A 13,806-nucleotide genomic window follows, 5' to 3' on the forward strand; every position below is an offset into this window, starting at 1 on the left:
TCATGTCCCTTATCTAGAAAAACAGTCTTAATAATAATAAAAAAATCCACTCCCTACTTTCCCCCCCAAACAACACTGGCACTTAAATGTGCAAGTGTACTCTTACATGACAATCACTGGAAAACTCTAATTAGTGTTAGTTAATCACATTACTTATAATTCTCTATATGAAAAAGAATATAATATTATTCTCTTCTGTTGATTTGGCAAGACAGTCTACTTTCATTAAATTTTCCTCTCTCTTGATTTTTTTTCCATATTACCATCTCCAGCCTGCAGGAGCCATTGGGCAACACATAGCTCTCTTCCACCTGGTTTCTTTCCAGGTTCATTAGCAATGCGCTAGTACAGCAATTATGTCTAATTCTTCTTTGCTAGCTGCATTATTATTATTTATCTAAGTTTTTTTGCCCATTTTATTTGTTCCTTCTAATTTTCTTTCTTGATTTCACTTTATCATACTGCACTCTTAATCAGAGGATTGGATATTTTGTAGTCTTCCTTAGCACTATCTTTGCTTATATAAACCTCTTACTCCTCTCTTTGAAACATCACACTAACGAAATTCCAGGAAACTGGGAATGGGGCAAGACTGTATTTGGGTCTTATATTGCTCCTATGACCTCAACAACTTCCTCTCATTATAGACAATCACAGATAATATTTTTTTGTGGAGACTTCAGTTCTAGTCCCAAATAAATTCAGTGGCAATTTTGTCTTTATTTCCTGAATGACATTTCTAAAAAACTAATGCTTTATGCTTCATTAAAAAAACATGCTCTCGACAACATATTCTTAAACTCAGAACGCAGGATTGTGCTGTTGGTATAATCCACACATGCTTTGCAAAGGCATAACAAGACACTCACTGCTCCCAAAAGGTTACAGTTTAAGTCAGACAAATACAATAGGAAGAAAAGATTAGGTTCAAGCAAAGGGGAGGAGAATACCAGAGAGCAAATTTATGCTCAGCTGTATGCTGGACTTCTGGTCTTTATGAAAGGATGTTAAGGAGATGGAGAATATATAGCTCAGTAAGTAAGGGGGAAAAAAAGACATTACTGCAAGATATAGGAAAAGATATACATCAGAAAACAAAATAAATAAACAAAGGACACTCCAAAAGCTTGCAGTAACAATTCTTACGCTTCATGACCTATGAATATATTTTGGGAGAGTGACGTTCCCATTGACTTTTCAGCTTATGTTCTGAAGCTGGTGAAAAATGGTTTGCCTCAGATGTTTTGATGTCATCAAGGTGAATAGAATTATAGTAACAAAAACTGGATAGGTTCCTTGACAAAAAAATGGTTCCGTGGCTCTCAGCTTCCTCGACATTATAATCAGCTTTACACTCTTTTAATAATGCAAAGCTGATTCAGAATTTTAGTACTAAATACAGAATTAGCCAAAATTATCTGCAATGCTCCAAAAACTTTTGCTGCCCTTGTTGCATCTGGATATTAACTTTACTGGATGTAGGACTGATCCTGCTTATATCAGAACTACCTTTTCACTTTTCGCTGTAATAAAACCAAGTATGGGATTGAATTTACTGAAAATTAGCAAAGTCAGAGCTTTTTCTTCTTAGAGCTGTTCTCTAAGCCTCAGACTCTGATTGACAGAGGGAGAGGTGCAGGCAGATTGCAATTCATCCCATCCCAACGTATGTGTTAAAGACAGATAGCTTTGTGTTTTGTATCTCTAATGACGGTATGGGAAGGCTCAGTGTTGGCTTCAAATCACACAATTTCAAAGGATTCATTCTTTTCAATTCTTGATATTAAATCAGATACAGAACAATGAGTTTATCTGATTGCTTAGAACTTCACAGATAAAAGAACTACTTGTAGTGAAACTCCTGTTTGTTCATTATGTTTGAGACTGAGTTGTGCTAAAAGTACTCAGAATCTTCCTCAACTTAGGAAACTTACTTGGACAGCTGTATTAGGGACTATTTGTAGCTACCTGCATTAGAGGGCCAGAATATGCTACAAAAGGTCAGCTAGACCAGGACTCTGGGTGCTCCTTCTGTTGTCCCAATAGCCAGTTAGCCAGGCTGAGTGTGCCTGTGTACCCCAGAAGTCTCCGGGCAGTTGGAAGAGAACCTCCAGGAGCATACCTGGCATGCGAGCACAATCACAACTGCTTCCAGGTAAAGATATTTAATGAGATGCCTTGATTTCTGTCTCTAGGTGGCCTGGTCTAGTATTAAAAGGGGAGGTTGGTGGCCCTGCGTGTGGTAGGGGGGTTGGAGATTCATGATCGTTGAGGTCCCTTCCAACCCTGGCCATTCTGTGATTTTGTGATTGTGTGATTTTAACTTCCATGTTCAACCTTGGGAGAACCTTTCTGCCAAGAATCATAGAATCATAGAGTACCTTGAATTGGAACATGGAACTTCAAGTTCAAACCCTGGCTCCACACAGGACCACCCAAAATCAAAAGCCCACATGTGAGAGCGTTGTCCAAACACTTCTTGAGCTCTGGCAGCTTGGTTCCATGACTAGTGTTCTGGGCAGCTTGTTCCATGCCTGACCACCCTCTGCTGCAGAGCCTTTCCCTGACACCCAGCTGCCCCTCCCCCTGACCTGTTCCCTGGGGCCCTGTCACTGTTACAAAGAGCAGAGCTCAGCTCTGCCCCTCTGCTCCTTGTGAGGAGCTGCAGCCGCCATGAGGTCTCCCCGCAGCTCCTCTGCTTTGGGCTGAGCAAACTCAAGGACCTTAGCCACTCCCCATACATCTTGCCCTCCAGACTCTTCACCATCTTTGTAGCCCTCCTTTGGGCACTGTAACAGCTTTATGTCCTTCATATATTGTGGCACCCAACCCTGCCCCCAGTGCTGGTTGTGCATGGCACAAAGCAGAGTGGAACAGTCCCTCCCCCCACCCATGGCAGCGCTGGGCCTGCTGCACCCCAGGGTACAGTTGTCCCTTTGGTCTGCCAGGGCACACTGCTGGCTCACATTCAGCTTGTTGTTGACCAGAATGACCCATCACGACACACCAGTCACAGAACTCTTCCCAGTAGGTACTGCTTATGCCAACAATGAACATAGGGCTGAGCCAGGCCTTCTAGCTCCCACTGCTTGTTCCTCACGCTTTTCCATTGGCCTGCGTCCTCTTCAGATGCTCCATTCACTTACGGGATGACTGGAAAAGTAGCGACTGCTTCCTAGATCTTCTTGTGAAAGAAGTAATCACAACATCTAACCTAATGCTCCTATGAAGGAACATTCCTCTGACTGAAAGTTATCAGAGGAGATCTACTCAACACACGCAGTAGATGCAGGTCACGGTGTGACACATGTGAAGTAGGTGCCTATACCTAATGGAATTAATTCCTTTCACAAAATGCCTCTCTCTGTCACTGATTCTGAAGGGAGCCTGTGGTGACCTGCATAGTGGCAGATGTCAACCCTGGAGGTAAGTCAGGCCAACCCCACAGTTGTGTTTTACCCCAGAAAAATGATGCATTATGTATCACTTCTGTCTTTTGATTGTGCAGACAAAACCCTCAACAACCTGGACTGGCTGCAATTTGAATTAGGCACCACTCTCTTGGATTTAAAAGTCATAGTAATTATGACACCTCTGTTGAACACATTCAGTAGGTGACCTACACAGAATTCAAAGTGAATATAAATGTAATCATTAATTGCTAGAAAGTTTTTTTTTTCCTGTAGTTATATCTTGCTTGTGCAAAAGAAACAAAACTTTAAGAAAAAATGTAACGCTAAAGATGAAATAAAAATCCACAGTTGCTTGCTGTCTGTGACAAACAGGCTGGAACTACACTGTCTTTTAAAATAAAATAATTTATGCTTAATTACAAATGAACAAAAATACTACTAAAACCCCAGGAAATTTATGCACATCATAAATCAATATAGACTGTTATTTGCATTTAATTTTCATCCAAGCTTATGCTTTCAAGGACAATTTCTCAGATTTAAGTGTAATAAAATTAGATTATCACCTAAATATGAAATATAACAGGAGGTTTTACTTTTTGTCATGAAGAAAATCTTTAAAATATGAAAATGATAACATAGGTATAAATAAATTCATGTTGACAGTAGAAAGAAGTCTGCATCAACCATGGTACATAGCTTCTATTATTTTATATACATCTAGACACTGCTCTGAGAGCAGAGTTCAGCATACATCCAAATAAAACAGAAGTACAATAAGTGTAAATTGTTTTATCATATTTTTTTATAATTTATTTTTTAATCATATTTTGGGGGAGGGAATTTGCTTTACAGAAATTTGAAAAATAATTTCATTCACTCATGTGCCATTACATGTGGTGCTTAGAGGTAATATGTGAGGTTCTTCCTGAAAATAACACCAAAGTCTATTAAATCCTCTGCATAATGACAAATGCTCTTCTACTAAGTCATTCAATTAGAACTGTGTAAAATCAGGCTTACAGTTCCAACTTTGCCACAGGCTTTTACAACAATCTGGTTCAATTCACTTGATCCTGAAGAGCTACCAAGAGCCAAAAATTCAGGATGAAGCTGATATGGATGGAAGATACTCAGCACCTCAGAAATGCAGCCATCTAAACTCTTTGTACTAGTTGCCCACTTATTGGTTAAAAAATAAAACATAAAAAAGGTAATACTTCCCAGCTTTACAGTTTTCTGGAAAATTGTTCTTTCTTGTTTATGAAGTACTTGGGTAATGCAGTAATGCGGATTCATTGAACACCTAAATAAATTCTTGTTCTGCAGTTGCTAATGAAGTTAGCTCTTGCATGTGGATTTATCTGTCTATAATGGTGGAATAGTACTACCAGCTATCAGGGACAGCTGAGTCTGTATGGGCACTATGGGAATCTCTCTTACTTCTCATAGCACAAACAGTGACAACTTCTGCTCGTCTGTTCCCTCTTTGCTGATTGTATGGAAGATTATATGCCTGATTAAATTGCTGTATTCCAAGAAAATTAATGTAATATATTTGCAGTGAAATTACTCCAGACTGTAAAAAAGGTTAAAATGCTCTTAAGTACATGAAAATAATACAAGTTTTTAACTCCAAGCGGAACTTCCCTTGCAATGAAGTCATATTTTAACAAATAAATCTATTTATTGTTTGTGATGTTGTTTTTTGTTTCTTTTTCTTCTTCTTCTTCTTCTTTTTTTTTTTTTTTTTTTTTTGAAATGCAGCACACATTTGGTAGAATTGTATTTATGTTTTTATACACCTTACTACGACAAAGACAGTAAACGGATAAAATTTCTTTTCAGTGTACAGATCTTTCATTAAAAAAATAATGTGGTTTAACTGGCACCCTTGTGATATATCAAGTCTACGTTATACATGCATTAAATTTACACAGGGAAATTATTATGTTGGTTATACTCAGTTTTCTCTATGTTCATTGATATATACATAGATACGTATTTAAAATGTCTAAAATTACAGGGAAAAAGAGGAAGATTTCATCTTTTTTTATTTATTTTTTTTAAATTTCATTTATGCAGATGCTGTTTTGCAGTTGGGAAGAACATGGGGGAAAGTGGATGTAAGTACCATCTTCTGTTTTTCCCCTCATGTAATGTAAAACTGTTCAGATGGATATTTTTTTTTCTATTATTTTTTTAAAGTAGAAAGAAAGGACTTGCTCCTGGGATTTGACTTTGTATGCCAAGCTCGTGCCTTGAAATAGAATTTTAAAAATAGAAACTCTTGTATATATTGTAGAATAAATGGTGCTGCTTTAATAAGAACACTTGGAATGCAAATGAATCCGGGAAACGGTGTATGAAAATACACCCAAAATGAAAGAAAAAGAAGAAGAAAGCAACATAGAAGATGATTTATTTACTACTCCTCGATTCCTAATTATAATTATTTTTGCACTGCGATGTCTTCTCCAGCCTTTTTTTTTTCTCACAGTATCATCAATGAAGTGAAGAAAGATCTATTAAATAAATTTGTAATATCATATTTTTATTTCAAGATGAGGGATGGTATCCTTGGAATCTCAGAAATCTTCATTCTGCCACATTGAAATTTCACATGCAGCATAAAAGTATAACATATCTATATTCTAACATAATGAGGAATTATTTTCTCCTGATTGTTCAGACAACCTACTACTACAAAATCTGTAACACACAGGAGTCTGATCTTAGCACTTTCAGATCTGCAGTTTTCCATTATAGCAGCTGTACAAACACAGATTAGAAAGATAGTCCTGTGCTCTAAACTCCAAATCCCCTTCTTCTGTTGACACTAGAAAGACTTCACCCCTAACCACCTCAGCATTCAGTCATTCTATATCTGTCACATCTGAGTTCCAAAGCTTGTGAAGTAGAGTACAAATTATTTTTTCTGCTTTGAGACTGAAGCACCTAAAATTTCCTTGTAAAGACTTCTCTAACAGGCTACTTTCCTTGACCCCAGTGAAAAAGGTGAGGGCATTTATTCAAGACTTGTTTGAATATATTCAACCTCATAATCATTATTAAAAGTAAAATGACAACAAAACCCCCCAAAGTTCCTTTTATCATAATATCAGCTGTTCTCTCTTTTCTGCATTGCTTTGGAAAATGGATGTCTGCTGTCCCATATCTAAGCATATAATGTACAATTTAGGATAAGTTAAATAATTGCCAAAACCCTGAGATGCATCTTCATTTATCATGGCAGTGATACCAGTTCTACATTAAGTTTTGAGACAGCGAATAGTCAGAAGGATTTCTATGTTATATTAACATAGGCAAGAAGTATACCTAGATGTCTTCAATTTTTCACTGCACATCATGGGAATTATTATATTTGCTTTCTCCAAACTAGGAGCAAAAGTAGCTGAGAACCTCTTCAGTCTTCTAAGCAGATTTTGTGACTTCTCTGTACTCTTAATACTATCCTCTAACACAGCAAAATAAAAATCAAGTTACTAGCCTCCAAAAAATTGTTGGTGCTCCTGAATGTCTTATAAATCATTGTTTTGGTTTTTGTGATTACTGTACATCAGAGAACAAGAGGAGATGTCATTAAATTTTAGCTTATCACAAAAACTCAGTTTTCTTAATAATTTTGAGAAAACCTCAGTATCAGCAAAGTCTTTGGAATCAAGATTTTACTATATCTTACAAAAGCACCATAGCAGTGCTGAGTCAGTCTAGTTCATTTAATTAGTACTCAAATCACTAGCAACTAGGTCAGCTAAGCAGATATATTCCCCTGACATCTGTGTGCTGAAATATCTTATACATTGCTGTAGAAGTGTTAAACAGAATTGTAAGGGGAATTATTTTTCACCATATGTTTTTTGAAAATATCATTTTTTTTTTTCCTTTATCATTACCAGTATGATTTTGATTTTTGGAAGCTATATTGCTATCTGTGCTAGGGAGTCTATATCCTGCTGCTTTTTACAGTCCTCTGAAAAGAGGAAGACCTGGATTCATCTGTTGTTCAAATGAAGAAGAGTGGAGACATGAACCTGTATCCCATAAAAGCATTTTACTTCAATGGGTCATCTCTCCTGGTAGAGATCTCTAAGTAAAACGTCACTAGGTAAGAAATAGACACTAAATATACAAAAGGTTAGGACACTGATGTTAAATTCCTCACTTCAAGTGTCTTTTTTTTCTTCATCCCACACAAATGCCTCAATCAGAATGATTCTTCAATGCCATAAGCAGATTTGCTGCACTCATTGCCGCAGTCTGGTTGTGTGCTGTTGGAGAAAGGCTGGCACTCCCAGAGGACAGTTCTCCCCACCCAAAGTACCTGCTTTGTATGGTCACAAAAGTTACTTGACTTTTTTCTCGGTTATAGAGGGAGACTGACTGAGATCAGGCACCTAACTTTGGCTGACAAAATCTTAGCGGGAAAAATGTCACTCATAGTAAACTTACAGGTCTTCTGTTGAAATCTGATTAATAGAGATTAGAAGTACTATATAAAGTACTGCAGAAATCCAAATATCCATGTTTGGAGATCTGTAAAATATATACTAATGGAAATTCACCAATAGGCATGGCGGTAAAGAAAGTAGCCTAGGAAGGCGACAGAAGTCCTAAATGCTAATCATTTATGATAATTGGTGACATTATTTGGCTCCTCCAACCTGTTACAAACCCTAAATAGTCAAAGTACTCACAGTGAAGTCACTTCACTTTTTTATAGATGAAGAAAGTGAGGTATTTGGTGTATGGATGAATAAAGTACTGTCTTTTCCATGAGTACAAGCATCAGCTAATGACTGAACAAGACCAAATGCCTCATATGCTAACTGGCAATCTAATGGCATCATCCCTCAGTACAGGAATATTCTGTTCTTTTATTTTTTCTGCTTAATCATTGATCATTGCTATTCCACTATCAATGAGCATCCTGGTAAACACATCCTGAGGCTTTTTCCTCAGTGTTTCATTGTCCTACTCTGCTGTTAGGTCTAAGGTAAGGATCTAAATAATCAGTGCAAACCTTGTCTTAAATGAAAATTAATGTTTGCTGCCTTCAAAGCTTTGTGTGTGTGTTTGTGACTTTGTTTTTCTTTTTGCCTAATTTCTTTTGTGAGAGTGGCAAAGGGACAGATATTACTCTGGGGAAGATCTCTTTCTTGTCAGCCTCAGTCCTGTTTCTTTCTTCTTTTCTATCTATGCAGATCTTACAATGCCTTTTACGTATTTTTTGCAGTTCAGTGTTCCTAGTGGAACACAGTGTGTAGTTTAAATATCTTTCTCTCCTGATATTTTAAATGACATCCAATTGACCTCATAAATGTCTTATGAGACCAAACAAACTCCATACTCGAGCAAAAACTGTCAACCACTTCTACCCTACTTGTCCCCAGGCTGCTCTGGCATGATGCCATAAAGCATCTGTATTGATATTTTGTGGCATTCAAATTGTTAAGTACCTAGGCTAAGCAACAAGAGCAGAAATATTAATACAATCTGGCCGTGTCACTGATAATTACACCAATATAAACTAAATTTATAGCACATGACATCTTTGATATGAATTGGCAGCAGGCATCAAAACCTTTTCTTGACATTATCGTGTAAACCTAGGAGGCATATAGATAGCATTTTGTCTAAGGTGCTTTTAGAGAGAAGCATAAGAGATGCAGCAAAAACTTCTGCATAGTGTTATCATACCCTTCATGAAGACTTGTTTATTGTCAATAGTGACTTTCAAAGTGGCAAAAAAAAAATAAAATTCTCGTAATGTTTTATAATTTTAACTGAATAAACTCATAAATTCATTCAAAACATCAAAGACCACAGATACTAAGCAGTATAAGTTAACATGATAATTCAACTTAAAAATATTCTTCTAGTTTTCTAGATCGAAAGCAATTTTTCTAATATGGGAAAAAAAAGCCCTATCTGAAGGGAGCCTTTTATGCTATACTTTTGCGTTAAAACTTATCAGGTGTCTAGGGAAATGTATTCTTGAAATCCCGTCATGATCCATGTGTCATTGAAGACAAAGATCTGATGTACTATGGAAATTTCTTGATGCATATTATGAGCTGTTGTTTGCCGTAGTGTCTGGATAATCCTGCTTCATTTATTGGAGGGCCATCTCAGCTGCACTGTCAACAGCCTGGGATGTTCGGGTCACCTTTCCCTAGAAAATTATGTAAAAGCTGTCAAATGGGCAGGATTATAGGCACATTAAAGGTGCTTTAAGATTTCATGCCTATAAATATTAGCAAAGAAGATTTAAAGGCAAATTTGTCATCAGTACATGTCCACGTTTCTACAACCTTGCTTTACAGCATTGCAATGTTAACAACAACATTTTATCATGTAACTGTGAAGTACTGTGATACAGAGCAGCTGCTGGCAGCCTTATCTTTTTAACCCGTATACCAGGAATTAAGTATTATATTAAAACTTATAATTTTTGAAAAGCTGTCTACTATTTGTCACTCTTTGGAAAGGAGTCCTCAACACTTTTATTTTCCAGCAAAACAATTCCAGTAGATCAGTGTAAACACTTTATATTTGGAGGGTCATCTTATTAAAAGCCATTATATATTTTATAACGACATTTTCATTATGGTAGCAATTATGAAGATCTTTGCATGAAAGTAATAATGCAGCAGATCATTTTGCTTAGTATTTACTTTTAAGTGGTGAACATTTTATTACAGTGTTTTGGAATGACTGCTCTTATTTATTGTACATTATGAATGCCATGGACATCTCCAACATAAATAGATATTGGCAGTCCCCAAGCATTTCTTTAGAGCTCTCTGGTACTTTTTATAGATGAGTGTAGCATTTTTAGTCATATTTTTGTGCTGGCAGATTGCTAGCCAATCTTTATATTAAACAGACCTAAACATCTCAGAGGAGGAAGCAAACTTCTTCAGCCCCCAAGTTGTTCAGGGAAAAAATGATCTCAAATCCCTACTAAGGAGAACAGTAAATTGTGAGCAAAGCTATGTCAATTGCAAATGTCTGCTCTGGGGTTTCATTCAAATTCCACAGACATCAATATAAAGTTTCCCATTTCAATGAGTTTTGAAACTGGCTGTTGTTAAGCCAACACGCGTCTCTCTCCTCTCTATCACAAGCATCCAGGTCAGAGGGCAGCACTAGATGGAAACCTGCGTGTAAGCCATAACTGGTACATCAGTCAGCAGAGCATACCTCCAATGAATTTGCTGTTGCAATGTGAAGGAAAATGCTTGAAAAATCCTGAATGCAATTAGGCATAACATGGTTGTTCTCTCCAAGCTTCATTAGGCTTTGCTCTTGGTTTTCACATTCCCTGTTGGCTTGGGTAAGTGGCCAATCTCTAGCTAGCTTCGGTGGGAACAGAAACAGTGCAGAGGGAGAAGGTTTGCCTGAAAATTGAGAAAAAAAGAGATACACTGTCTGAGCTGAAGTCTGGCTGGGGGAATACAGGAAGGGAGGAGGAGAAAAGGGAAACAAATGGTGTTCAGTGCACCGGGAATAAAGCAAATATAGAAGTTGCCTACAGGGAAGCAGCAGAGGAACCTACTAACTTGCATATGGATGCAAAGGCTTCTTTCTATCAGGGGTCAGGGTCCCCTACAATATAAGCTGGAGAGCTAGTTGAAATGTCCTGTAAGATCACAGTGAGAGAACTGATGACTGAGATCCAACAGCAGTGGGACTCAAAGAAGAAATTAAGTGTAAAATTTCCTAGGAGATGGGCGAGTAGGAACTGAAGCAGCATGGTTGATACTTCCACTGAAGTTTTTTATTGTTTGTTCACTCTGCTCAGAGACAGAAGCTATTTGTGTAGGAAGCTCTGGACTATTAGTTAACCACAAGTAATAGTAGTCCTAGAGAAAATGGGGAAGTACTTTCAGCACACAAAAAAGATTAAATACAGAAGTTAACGGCTTATTTTGTCCTTGCCCTGTGCAATCTGGAAAGGATAGAAATCTACAAGATCTTGGATTCTCCATTTTGGGACTGATCAGCTTCTGGGCAGTAACTCCACAGCAGTTGAGAAAGTTGTGGCACAAGAAACTGAGAGGAAAGATGTAAAAATCAGCTCAGAAAGTAGTGTTTCAGCTTCAGTATCTAGAATCCAATTTGAAGAAAGAATATAGAAACAGGGATCAGAGACTACTGAGAGATCTGTTATTACATGGAATGGTTATATGGCAAAACAAACATCCCCATAGGTGACTACCTGTCTCTGTATGAAACCAAGCAAAAGATGCAGTACTTATGGTGAAGTATAAAGAAACTCACTTAGATCTCAATAAAGAGAAATCTACACTTAGAGAAACCAAGTTACAACTGTACAAAGCAAAAATGAAGATCCAGGGGGGAAAATAAAAAGTGGAAGATACTGCAACAGTTGTCAAGTTTAGGGACTTGCTGATAGCAAAGAATCAATTCACCTGCCTGTAGAGTTATCTACTGTATTTGAGTCACCCCATAATATTGAATAAATCCTCTTAGATTTACTAGCTATGACACAAGAAATCCTTTGCCCTTCTGGAGGTGCAGCAATAACATCACAGAACATTTCAAAGGGTAATAGACATCTGTGTTTAGATATATGAATTGAGCCCTAAGAAAAGAAGATGTTTCAGCTAAGCTCTCTGTCAAAACTGAGAATGAAAACGGAAAGATTTGAAATCCCTGTGCAGATGTAGGTAAGGCCTCAATCAACACTTGTAAACTGAGTAAACTGAGGCATCTTGTGTGCATACAGCAGATGTCCAAAAATTTCCATCAGGGGATCCCTGAAGATTAAAGGGATGCTATTTCTCCTTTACATAGGAGACAGTGAGTTAGCTCCAGTCTTTCTGGTAGATACTTCAGGAAAGGATGATTTAAAAACATTTGCAACCCAACATATACAACTCAATTGCTGGCTGGGAGAGGTGCCAATGAAAAAAATGGGGAATTCTTGCTCCATCTTCACTCCCATCCCTGAAATATTTTGTGCAGTTTAGAGACAGCAGGTACTTTGGCATATTCTTAATAAATTGGCTGGATTTCAGACATTGACTAAGACAGCTGGGGATGCAGCAGTCTCCTCATTCCTGGCTAGAACTTATTTATTATTAAAGACAAATTAAGTGATAGGAGGTGGGTCTTGAATGTTGGATAATCTATTTACCAGTTCAATAGGATTCCCCTGAAAGGAATTTCTATGCCAGAAGTAGTTTATAGTGAGGTTTGTAAGTTGACAGATAGTGCTGTGAGTATGTGAGGATGTTTGTAAGGATAGCAGGGGCAGTGTGCTCTAAGACCAAGAAGTCTGAACAGATGAGCAGGACATGAAGAACCACAAGATGTGAAGAGAGTAGATGAGTGCAGGGATGGGAATGGCTCTTACACAATCCAAAATCAAATAGTAATCCATGGGATATATAAGCCATCCTGGGAAGAAGGCTCTACCTGCTCATTTGTATTTCAGGCTCATGTGAGAATGATTAGCTCTCTGGGAACCTGAACGGGACAGCCTAGCTTATTGCTAGTGTTCCCTGGTGGCAGGTGACCAGTGCCTGTGTTTTTTTCCCAGGGCATCTGCTTTCTCAATCAACCTGAGTTGAAGCAAATCAAAGAGAAATCTCCTGCTAAAGAGGCAAAAGAGGCTCTAGTGGCAAATAGGCAGCACCCTTTTTACAGCCTCTTAACCTTCCTCACAGGGGAGGGCAGTGGGGTCCCAGCTCTGAGTGACAGCTCCCCCCAAATATGTGGAAACAAGTGAAGAAGAAATGATGACCTGCACTGCGTATGTTATTGCTGTATGATTCCCAGGTGACTTCAGTCAATAAAGTCACAGACAAATTAAACCACATCTCTCACATCTTGTCCTTATTTCTGCATGTCAGGAACTGATTTTTTTTTTAGGTGAAAATGCAGCAAATGGAGTTTAGTATGTAGAAAAGCTGTAGGGCTGGATCTCTATAAAATTTTTTCACAACAAAACTCACTTAGAATGTGTATGGACTTATTTTATTTGACAGGTGTTTTTATTTTCTTGTTATAGATGTAGATGATAATGTCCTCCTTCATAAATCAGCTTCTCTGTTTTAATTCCAGGCCAGTTATTAGGACCTTCCATATTTTATCACTATATTATAGGGAGCCTCCTGGCTTCTTCTTTAGTGTTGGTTTTTTTTTTTCTCACCAAAAGCAAATGTTTCTGCCTATCCCCCTTCCCACAAACAGAGACAATGATGTTTGGTATACAGTTCAGAAGAAATGCCCTAGCAGCAGGCAACACAAGGTCCACAAATGTGATTTTGAACCTGTCTAAAAAAAGTCCTGACAGAGAATGAGGCAAGCTGATGAAGGGAACTTAGACATTTGTACATCA

The 13,806-nt window shown here is 37.7% G+C and overlaps 1 long non-coding RNA gene across 1 annotated transcript; it reads left to right on the forward strand.

Moving 5' to 3' along the window:
* The first annotated feature begins 1,938 nt into the window (after positions 1-1,938).
* On the forward strand, positions 1,939-13,238 carry LOC149920166 (uncharacterized). Its single transcript, XR_016468744.1, has 3 exons — positions 1,939-2,155; positions 5,499-5,539; positions 13,006-13,238. It is a non-coding gene; the product is annotated as an uncharacterized LOC149920166 (long non-coding RNA).
* The last annotated feature ends 568 nt before the right edge of the window (positions 13,239-13,806 follow it).

The sequence above is a fragment of the Phasianus colchicus genome, chromosome 1, assembly GCF_987193195.1.
Source record: "Phasianus colchicus chromosome 1, bPhaCol1.hap1.1, whole genome shotgun sequence".
In the NCBI taxonomy this organism is placed as follows: domain Eukaryota; kingdom Metazoa; phylum Chordata; class Aves; order Galliformes; family Phasianidae; genus Phasianus; species Phasianus colchicus.